Source organism: Hyperolius riggenbachi, chromosome 3 (genome assembly GCF_040937935.1).
Source record: "Hyperolius riggenbachi isolate aHypRig1 chromosome 3, aHypRig1.pri, whole genome shotgun sequence".
Taxonomy (NCBI): Eukaryota; Metazoa; Chordata; class Amphibia; order Anura; family Hyperoliidae; genus Hyperolius; species Hyperolius riggenbachi.
Genome location: NC_090648.1, coordinates 165314800 through 165326853, shown reverse-complemented (window position 1 = coordinate 165326853; position 12054 = coordinate 165314800).

Sequence of the window (12054 nt, the reverse complement as noted above, 5' to 3'; positions counted from 1 at the left end):
TGCAGCAACTCTCTAATTTTTTTATAGGTTTTCAAGGGTGTCGTTTTTCCCTCAGACGTATCCATTCGGGGGTCTAGAGACACGTGCAAGTCTGTACCTATTATCACCCCTCCCTCCCTAAATGATTCCAATTTGTTCATAAATCTCCCCAGAGTTTCTACCCGTTTAACACTTGGTGCATAGTATGACCCCACCGTGACCATCCTATTCTTCAGTTCACCCTTAATTAGATTAAATCTCCCCTGCGGGTTAACATATTCCTCTTTTAATATAAATGGGACCGCCTTTGAAATCAGAATGGCCGTCCCCTTCACCTTAGATGTTTGTAATCCACTCCGGTATATTGTCTTATAGTACCTATCGTGGAAGTTTGGAGGCCTTGGGCCCTTAAAGTGAGTCTCCTGTAGGCAAATTATGTCTACCCCCTCCCTATGGTAGAGCTTAGAATAGAGGCTCTCTTCTCCGGGATATTTAGCCCCCTAGCATTCAGTGACCAAATTTTAAGACTACCTAACTTCATTTTTGTCTACTTTCTTTGCTACGAGTTCTGACCCAGTGTCCATTCTTTCCACTTTATCATACATTCCTCTCTCCACTCCCCCATTCACATCTCCCATCCCACTCATCCTGCAGCTAACCACCCTCCCCCCCCCTTTTTTCCCCAAGGAAAATATTTCCATTTGAAACCCATCCCCAGTTTCTAAGGCTTGCTGCTACGCCTTCTGGGTATTAAGCCACCAACCCCATGGAACGTGTGAGAGTAATCTCCCCCCGCGAGACCCCCCCTATATCCATCATCAACCTCTAACCAGGGGGGGGGGGGGGGGAAGAAATGGGAGAGAAGGAAAGAGAAAAAAAAAACAGCGGAGGGGGGGGGGGGGGGCGGGACCAAGGGGAGGCCCCCAGGCTTATCCACCTATCCTCCCAAGCTGCCCCCCCTCCCCCCATCTCAGTAATAGAGGGGAGGATTTTGCTCCCCACCCCATCCACCCCCCCCCCCCCCCCCAGCCCTTTGCGATGGCATGCGGACTCCTTTCCCTTTATTCTCATTATCTCATTATTATATCTACCCCACCTCAACCCTCACCCCTCAAATTCCCCCCCCCCCCCATCCACATACTTTTTAATTTTACATATTCAATTGTGCATTAATTATTTCAACCTTGCTCATATAAACACCGTGATCCCCCCCCTCCCCCACCCTAAATTTGTGAATTCATACCGTGTTCACCTGCATAAAATAAGCGTAATTATATTACTCATCTTTCCATTACTATATGAGACCTTGTATTATACCTTAGTGCTTCTCTTTCTCCCTGTCCCTCCCCTCCCCCCACTCCGTGTCTCCCTGTGGTTGATCCTGTGGATCTCTTTTCCCTCCCATCCCAAGGTCACAAAAAAAACATAACAAAACACAGTTATATCCCCCTCTCCCTCCCGATCAGTCAGTCACACCCTCATGCTGCTTCCTGATCCTCTTCGCTTCCGAGCTTCACAGCCTCGGTCTACCGCAACTCCTCCACCACCACGCCAGCCCGGGCCCCAGCTCGCCGCACGACTCTCCAGGCGGGGACACACTCCAAGGGAGCCGGCAGGGGTTCACCAACAACGGCACCCTCTCGCTGCCATCAAACGCCGGAGCCTCGCAGGGACGGGAGATCAGAGCCTCACACACTCACTCCCTCATGGTAAGCTCCTCCCCGGGTCCCGCAGCACTTTTTAAAATTTTTTTTTTTTAATCATGTAGCGAGCCCAGGGCTCGCTACATGATAGCCGCTGACAAGCGGCATCCCCCTACCTAGTTCGATCGCCGCGGGCGATCTTTGCAAGCAGGAAATCACGTTCAGAACGGGATTTCCTGCAGGGCTTCCCCCGGGATGATGTCACCGACGTCAGGATGTCAGAGGGAATCCCGATCCACCCCTAAGCGCTGCCTGGCACCAATTGGCCAGGCTGCGCAAGGGGTCTGGAGGGGGGGGGGGGGGTGAATCGGCGGTGATCGGAATATGCACGCAGCTAGCAAAGTGCTAGCTGCGTGCAGGTAAAAAAAAAAAATAATAATAATAATAATAATATTGTGAAAATCGGCCCAGCAGGGCCGGAGAAATCCTTCTGCACAGGTTACCCGGAGCTGAGCTCCGAATAACTGGCAAGAAGGTTAAAAATACATTTAAACCATGTGAATATCTAAAATAAAAATAATTTTTAGGAGGAGGAAAATTGATTTAACCTCCCTAGCGGTATGGACAGATCTATCCGTGCATAAAAACATGCTGTGAACAGTATAAATGTGCAAACGTAGTATGGATAGCACTCCTGTTGATTTTAGTGGGTGATGTGCCAAGGTCACTGGGTTCCGCAGCATTCAGAGCCCCAACTTGATCCAGAAGAATTGAGGACCGGCACCATCAGGTAAGTATTTTTGCTCTTTATTGCAGACACATGACCAGATAGCAAACAAGCATAGCAGCGACGTTTCGGAGGACAATCCCTCCTTTCTCAAGCTCTGTCAGTGTTTAAATAATAGCACACAATCTATCACATCCTTTTAAATATGAAGCTAACCAATCAGAGTGTTGCCACCTTTTTGGCGACCAATCCCCATCAGTCCTGCAACGCGGACCTGAAAGAGGACTGCTACTCTATATGCACACACTCTGTAGCCAATGTGGACCTCAGAAACACGGTCACGTGCGGGGCCGCCTTTCGTGACACAAGCGGCAGTCTGACACTCCCCCTGGGACGCCATGCAATGAGGAGAGGTCTGCTGGAAAACGTCATCAGGTCTACGCCCCTCAATGGAGCGGACCTGATGGGAAACCTCTACCTCCGTGAGGGGCGCGTGCACGCCCCTCTCTATGACGCACCACACCGCCCAACGTGCGGCGGAATGTAAACAAACCGCCCACGTGGCCATGCGAAGCGCCACCCAATGAGGAGAGAAGATGGACAGCGTAATCGGGTATCCGCCCCTAGCCAGGAGCGGACCCGATGGAATAGCCTCTACCTCAGAGTGGAGTGCGCTCCACGCCCCTCCATGACGTCCCAACTGAGCCCCCGTGTGGTGACATGTAAACACGCCGCCCACGTGGCCATGTGGAGTGCCGATCGCCGCCAGTGCCCATCCTGGCGCCCCACATACACCAGAAGGAAGGCCAAAGGTTCTGATATAAACATTAATAAATACCCATCACAATAGACATTGCAGATCTATAGGAGGAGGCACAACAAAACAGCATCCAAACCAAAGGCAGTATCAGGAAACCTAACACTAAACACAAAACACAACAACAACTAAGCACAACAGCACCACCAGATCCACGCCATACAATTAAAGGTGAATCTACAAAAACGGCGTCATATCGTAATCCCTATTCATGCCGCGCGGCTCTAAGGTGTCCAGCCTGCGAATCCAGATAGCCTCTCTATAAAGCAATCGTTTCACCCGATCACCACCTCGTCTAGGGGGTGGTATCTGTTCGAGTATCTGGAACCGCAGCTGGCTCACCGAGTGACGCGCCCGCATGAAGTGACAGGGTACTGACAATTCTTTGACGTTGTTTCTGATGGTGCTCTTGTGTGCAGACAGCCTGACCTTCATAGGCTGTGTGGTCTGTCCTACATATAACAGACCACAGGGACATTTCAATGCATATATAACAAACCTAGAATTACAGTCATATTGTCCATTAATTTTATATTTTATACCTGTATGAGGATGGCAGATGTCAGTACCTTTGATGACACTGCTACAGTGTACACAATTTAGACATGGGTAAGTACCATTTGCTCTTCTGGAGATCACTCTCCCACTAGTTTTAGTGCCCAAGTCTGCTCGAACTAATCTGTCCCTCAAGGATGGAGCTCGCCTATATGACATTAAAGGGTAATTTTGAAACTCTTCAATATCCACTAAACTCTCACGGAGTATCGACCAATGTTTACGTATAATACCTGCTATTCTCCCGCTGAACACACTGTACTGACTGACAAATGGAATACGTTTGTTGTGTCCCCTCCTACGGTTAATCCTATCTGTTCTATCCCTCTGTAGTTTTGACCTTGCCCTACCCAGCACCTGTCGGGGGTAGCCTCTCTGGATAAACCTCTTTTCTAATTCATCAAATCTAACCTCTCTCTCAGCATCATTTTCCACTATTCTCTGCACTCTTTGAAACTGACTGATGGGTATAGATAATTTCGTGGCAGGTGGGTGGAAGCTATCAAAGCACAACGTGGAATTTGTGTCAGTAGGCTTAATATATAAGTCTGTGCTCAGCCTACCATCTGACACACGCACCATTGTATCAAGGTAGCTCACCTCCCGACTGTCAGTATGTAATGTTAATCGTATATCTCCACAGCCTGCATGCAATTCATCCACAAACTGAACAAGGCTCGAATGTGACCCCGCCCACACGCAAAATACATCATCTATATAACGGAACCAACAAAGGGCATGAGTAGTAAATATTTGATTGGTATATACAAACGCTTCCTCATAAGCATTCATAAAGATGTTTGCGTAGGACGGGGCCACATTCGAGCCCATAGCTGTTCCCTTTAACTGCAAGTAAAACTGGTCCTCGACCATAAAATAATTGCAAGATAACACCAATCTCAATAGACCACAGAGAAACCCAACCTGCGGCAGGTCAAAATCAGAAGCACATCGTAATATGTGCTCAACAGCCTCCACACCTCCATCATGCGGGATGGAGGTGTAGAGGCTTTCCACATCTAATGTAACCAGAATAGCCCCTTCTGGAATATTTGGCAATCTCTTAATTTCTTCCAGGAACATGGAAGTGTCCCTCAGATATGATTTGCCTGCAATGACAAATGGTCTCAAGATTACATCTAAATATTTAGCTATGGGGGAAAAAAATCGAGTCAATGCCAGCAACTATTGGACGCCCTGGTGGTCTTTGTCTGTCCTTATGAATCTTGGGGCAGATGTAAAAAACTGGTATTATCGGGTTTTCCTGTATAAGATATTCAGACAGTCGTTCATCGATGACATCCATCTCCCTTGCTCTAGCAAGTAGCTTTTTGATTCTTGCCATAAAGTCTCTAGTAGGGTCCTGTTCTAATAGGGTATAAGTTGTTCCATCAGATAGTAGACGATAGATTTCATTTTTATAATATTCAGTGTCCATTATAACCACTGCACCTCCTTTGTCGGCCTGTTTAATTGTAATTAATTTGTTATTCAATTCACCGATTGCTATTCTCTCCTCTGGAGTAAGGTTATGGGAGATATGCATATCATTTCGTCTTCCACTATCTCTAAAAAGAATATCAATTTCATTGGTAACCCTAGTCACGAATTTATCAATGACTTGACATGATGTTGGATTAAATTTACTCTTAACTCGCAAGGGGGTATCTTTTAGTGACAGACTATCCATATCCACAGATTCCCTAGGCGTAAAGAAATCTCCCCGTGGTCTACCAAAAAAATATTTCAACCGAATCAATCTAAAAAATCGTTGAAGTTCAATATCAAGATCCACCTGGTGTGGCCAGTTTGTGGGTGCAAAAGAGAGGCCTCTCTCCAACAGTGCCTGCTGTGCAGGGGTCAAGGTCACAGAGGAAATGTTGACTACTATGGATTTCATTCGTTGGACCTGGGGTTCTTCATTCTGGGTTGACGGAATCGTTGCCGTAGGCGATCTTTGATGTTTTCGCCGCTTACCCCCCCTACGCGTTCTTCTGCGCTGGAGGGGTGATCTGAGGATGAGCTGTTGCCCAAAAAATCAGAGGAGCCACCATGTGGTTCAGGATGACTACTATCCTGTGGTTTAGGACGTATTGGGCGTCTCCTTTTGTTGTTGGGTTTCTGCCAAGCGTATATATAACCCGTGGTGTAATCTGATGCATCTCTTTGATATTTCTCCCTCTTGATGGCCTGTAGGTTGGCCTTATGATCTTTCATATTGTTAGATAATCCAACCACATATTTAGCATATTCGTCTGTTGGCATGTTATCACATAACTTTTGTTTGAGGTCACCGATTTGAGCATCAAGTTTGGGTATTTCTTCCATGATTCTATCAACGGTCAAGGTCATGGAGTCAAAGGATGCTTTATTCCATATAAGCATCCACGTATGGCAGAACTTGGTATCTGTCGGAAACATCAAAGGACTCACATTGGAACGTAATCCTCTTGGGATCCTGCCCACTCTCAAGTATTCAGCTAAAGTAGTGGCATGTAGTTCCAAGGATACTTTCAACTTAGATATTTTTTCCAATTGTTTCCGAATCATCTTATCATCGATTGTATTGAGGAAGGCCACTTCTGTAGTCACCTTGGCAACAATCCTCGCCGTGTCCTCCGGTGTATAGGAGAAGATGAGGTCCTCAATGGTTGAACTCTCCATATTAAAACAGGGTGCAAGTCCAATGCTGTATCAATGTGTAAACGTAGTATGGATAGCACTCCTGTTGATTTTAGTGGGTGATGTGCCAAGGTCACTGGGTTCCGCAGCATTCAGAGCCCCAACTTGATCCAGAAGAATTGAGGACCGGCACCATCAGGTAAGTATTTTTGCTCTTTATTGCAGACACATGACCAGATAGCAAACAAGCATAGCAGCGACGTTTCGGAGGACAATCCCTCCTTTCTCAAGCTCTGTCAGTGTTTAAATAATAGCACACAATCTATCACATCCTTTTAAATATGAAGCTAACCAATCAGAGTGTTGCCACCTTTTTGGCGACCAATCCCCATCAGTCCTGCAACGCGGACCTGAAAGAGGACTGCTACTCTATATGCACACACTCTGTAGCCAATGTGGACCTCAGAAACACGGTCACGTGCGGGGCCGCCTTTCGTGACACAAGCGGCAGTCTGACACTCCCCCTGGGACGCCATGCAATGAGGAGAGGTCTGCTGGAAAACGTCATCAGGTCTACGCCCCTCAATGGAGCCCAACGTGCGGCGGAATGTAAACAAACCGCCCACGTGGCCATGCGAAGCGCCACCCAATGAGGAGAGAAGATGGACAGCGTCATCGGGTATCCGCCCCTAGCCAGGAGCGGACCCGATGGAATTTTAATTGTATGGCGTGGATCTGGTGGTGCTGTTGTGCTTAGTTGTTGTTGTGTTTTGTGTTTAGTGTTAGGTTTCCTGATGCTGCCTTTGGTTTGGATGCTGTTTTGTTGTGCCTCCTCCTATAGATCTGCAAAGTCTATTGTGATGGGTATTTATTAATGTTTATATCAGAACCTTTGGCCTTCCTTCTGGTGTATGTGGGGCGCCAGGATGGGCACTGGCGGCGATCGGCACTCCACATGGCCACGTGGGCGTCGTGTTTACATGTCACCACACGGGGGCTCAGTTGGGACGTCATGGAGGGGCGTGGAGCGCACTCCACTCTGAGGTAGAGGCTATTCCATCGGGTCCGCTCCTGGCTAGGGGCGGATACCCGATGACGCTGTCCATCTTCTCTCCTCATTGGGTGGCGCTTCGCATGGCCACGTGGGCGGTTTGTTTACATTCCGCCGCACGTTGGGCGGTGTGGTGCGTCATAGAGAGGGGCGTGCACGCGCCCCTCACGGAGGTAGAGGTTTCCCATCAGGTCCGCTCCATTGAGGGGCGTAGACCTGATGACGTTTTCCAGCAGACCTCTCCTCATTGCATGGCGTCCCAGGGGGAGTGTCAGACTGCCGCTTGTGTCACGAAAGGCGGCCCCGCACGTGACCGTGTTTCTGAGGTCCACATTGGCTACAGAGTGTGTGCATATAGAGTAGCAGTCCTCTTTCAGGTCCGCATTGCAGGACTGATGGGGATTGGTCGCCAAAAAGGTGGCAACACTCTGATTGGTTAGCTTCATATTTAAAAGGATGTGATAGATTGTGTGCTATTATTTAAACACTGACAGAGCTTGAGAAAGGAGGGATTGTCCTCCGAAACGTTGCTGCTATGCTTGTTTGCTATCTGGTCATGTGTCTGCAATAAAGAGCAAAAATACTTACCTGATGGTGCCGGTCCTCAATTCTTCTGGATCAAGTTGGGGCTCTGAATGCTGCGGAACCCAGTGACCTTGGCACATCACCCACTAAAATCAACAGGAGTGCTATCCATACTACGTTTACACATTGATACAGCATTGGACTTGCACCCTGTTTTAATATGGAGAGTTCAACCATTGAGGACCTCATCTTCTCCTATACACCGGAGGACACGGCGAGGATTGTTGCCAAGGTGACTACAGAAGTGGCCTTCCTCAATACAATCGATGATAAGATGATTCGGAAACAATTGGAAAAAATATCTAAGTTGAAAGTATCCTTGGAACTACATGCCACTACTTTAGCTGAATACTTGAGAGTGGGCAGGATCCCAAGAGGATTACGTTCCAATGTGAGTCCTTTGATGTTTCCGACAGATACCAAGTTCTGCCATACGTGGATGCTTATATGGAATAAAGCATCCTTTGACTCCATGACCTTGACCGTTGATAGAATCATGGAAGAAATACCCAAACTTGATGCTCAAATCGGTGACCTCAAACAAAAGTTATGTGATAACATGCCAACAGACGAATATGCTAAATATGTGGTTGGATTATCTAACAATATGAAAGATCATAAGGCCAACCTACAGGCCATCAAGAGGGAGAAATATCAAAGAGATGCATCAGATTACACCACGGGTTATATATACGCTTGGCAGAAACCCAACAACAAAAGGAGACGCCCAATACGTCCTAAACCACAGGATAGTAGTCATCCTGAACCACATGGTGGCTCCTCTGATTTTTTGGGCAACAGCTCATCCTCAGATCACCCCTCCAGCGCAGAAGAACGCGTAGGGGGGGTAAGCGGCGAAAACATCAAAGATCGCCTACGGCAACGATTCCGTCAACCCAGAATGAAGAACCCCAGGTCCAACGAATGAAATCCATAGTAGTCAACATTTCCTCTGTGACCTTGACCCCTGCACAGCAGGCACTGTTGGAGAGAGGCCTCTCTTTTGCACCCACAAACTGGCCACACCAGGTGGATCTTGATATTGAACTTCAACGATTTTTTAGATTGATTCGGTTGAAATATTTTTTTGGTAGACCACGGGGAGATTTCTTTACGCCTAGGGAATCTGTGGATATGGATAGTCTGTCACTAAAAGATACCCCCTTGCGAGTTAAGAGTAAATTTAATCCAACATCATGTCAAGTCATTGATAAATTCGTGACTAGGGTTACCAATGAAATTGATATTCTTTTTAGAGATAGTGGAAGACGAAATGATATGCATATCTCCCATAACCTTACTCCAGAGGAGAGAATAGCAATCGGTGAATTGAATAACAACAAATTAATTACAATTAAACAGGCCGACAAAGGAGGTGCAGTGGTTATAATGGACACTGAATATTATAAAAATGAAATCTATCGTCTACTATCTGATGGAACAACTTATACCCTATTAGAACAGGACCCTACTAGAGACTTTATGGCAAGAATCAAAAAGCTACTTGCTAGAGCAAGGGAGATGGATGTCATCGATGAACGACTGTCTGAATATCTTATACAGGAAAACCCGATAATACCAGTTTTTTACATCTGCCCCAAGATTCATAAGGACAGACAAAGACCACCAGGGCGTCCAATAGTTGCTGGCATTGACTCGATTTTTTCCCCCATAGCTAAATATTTAGATGTAATCTTGAGACCATTTGTCATTGCAGGCAAATCATATCTGAGGGACACTTCCATGTTCCTGGAAGAAATTAAGAGACTGCCAAATATTCCAGAAGGGGCTATTCTGGTTACATTAGATGTGGAAAGCCTCTACACCTCCATCCCGCATGATGGAGGTGTGGAGGCTGTTGAGCACATATTACGATGTGCTTCTGATTTTGACCTGGCGCAGGTTGGGTTTCTCTGTGGTCTATTGAGATTGGTGTTATCTTGCAATTATTTTATGGTCGAGGACCAGTTTTACTTGCAGTTAAAGGGAACAGCTATGGGCTCGAATGTGGCCCCGTCCTACGCAAACATCTTTATGAATGCTTATGAGGAAGCGTTTGTATATACCAATCAAATATTTACTACTCATGCCCTTTGTTGGTTCCGTTATATAGATGATGTATTTTGCGTGTGGGCGGGGTCACATTCGAGCCTTGTTCAGTTTGTGGATGAATTGCATGCAGGCTGTGGAGATATACGATTAACATTACATACTGACAGTCGGGAGGTGAGCTACCTTGATACAATGGTGCGTGTGTCAGATGGTAGGCTGAGCACAGACTTATATATTAAGCCTACTGACACAAATTCCACGTTGTGCTTTGATAGCTTCCACCCACCTGCCACGAAATTATCTATACCCATCAGTCAGTTTCAAAGAGTGCAGAGAATAGTGGAAAATGATGCTGAGAGAGAGGTCAGATTTGATGAATTAGAAAAGAGGTTTATCCAGAGAGGCTACCCCCGACAGGTGCTGGGTAGGGCAAGGTCAAAACTACAGAGGGATAGAACAGATAGGATTAACCGTAGGAGGGGACACAACAAACGTATTCCATTTGTCAGTCAGTACAGTGTGTTCAGCGGGAGAATAGCAGGTATTATACGTAAACATTGGGCGATACTCCGTGAGAGTTTAGTGGATATTGAAGAGTTTCAAAATTACCCTTTAATGTCATATAGGCGAGCTCCATCCTTGAGGGACAGATTAGTTCGAGCAGACTTGGGCACTAAAACTAGTGGGAGAGTGATCTCCAGAAGAGCAAATGGTACTTACCCATGTCTAAATTGTGTACACTGTAGCAGTGTCATCAAAGGTACTGACATCTGCCATCCTCATACAGGTACAAAATATAAAATTAATGGACAATATGACTGTAATTCTAGGTTTGTTATATATGCATTGAAATGTCCCTGTGGTCTGTTATATGTAGGACAGACCACACAGCCTATGAAGGTCAGGCTGTCTGCACACAAGAGCACCATCAGAAACAACGTCAAAGAATTGTCAGTACCCTGTCACTTCATGCGGGCGCGCCACTCGGTGAGCCAGCTGCGGTTCCAGATACTCGAACAGATACCACCCCCTAGACGAGGTGGTGATCGGGTGAAACGATTGCTTTATAGAGAGGCTATCTGGATTCGCAGGCTGGACACCTTAGAGCCGCGCGGCCTGAATAGGGATTATGATATGACGCCGTTTTTGTAGATTCACCTTTAATTGTATGGCGTGGATCTGGTGGTGCTGTTGTGCTTAGTTGTCGTTGTGTTTTGTGTTTAGTGTTAGGTTTCCTGATGCTGCCTTTGGTTTGGATGCTGTTTTGTTGTGCCTCCTCCTATAGATCTGCAATGTCTATTGTGATGGGTATTTATTAATGTTTATATCAGAACCTTTGGCCTTCCTTCTGGTGTATGTGGGGCGCCAGGATGGGCACTGGCGGCGATCGGCACTCCACATGGCCACGTGGGCGGCGTGTGTACATGTCACCACACGGGGGCTCAGTTGGGACGTCATGGAGGGGCGTGGAGCGCACTCCACTCTGAGGTAGAGGCTATTCCATCGGGTCCGCTCCTGGCTAGGGGCGGATACCCGATGACGCTGTCCATCTTCTCTCCTCATTGGGTGGCGCTTCGCATGGCCACGTGGGCGGTTTGTTTACATTCCGCCGCACATTGGGCGGTGTGGTGCGTCATAGAGAGGGGCGTGCACGCGCCCCTCACGGAGGTAGAGGTTTCCCATCAGGTCCGCTCCATTGAGGGGCGTAGACCTGATGACGTTTTCCAGCAGACCTCTCCTCATTGCATGGCGTCCCAGGGGGAGTGTCAGACTGCCGCTTGTGTCACGAAAGGCGGCCCCGCACGTGACCGTGTTTCTGAGGTCCACATTGGCTACAGAGTGTGTGCATATAGAGTAGCAGTCCTCTTTCAGGTCCGCATTGCAGGACTGATGAGGATTGGTCGCCAAAAAGGTGGCAACACTCTGATTGGTTAGCTTCATATTTAAAAGGATGTGATAGATTGTGTGCTATTATTTAAACACTGACAGAGCTTGAGAAAGGAGGGATTGTCCTCCGAAACGT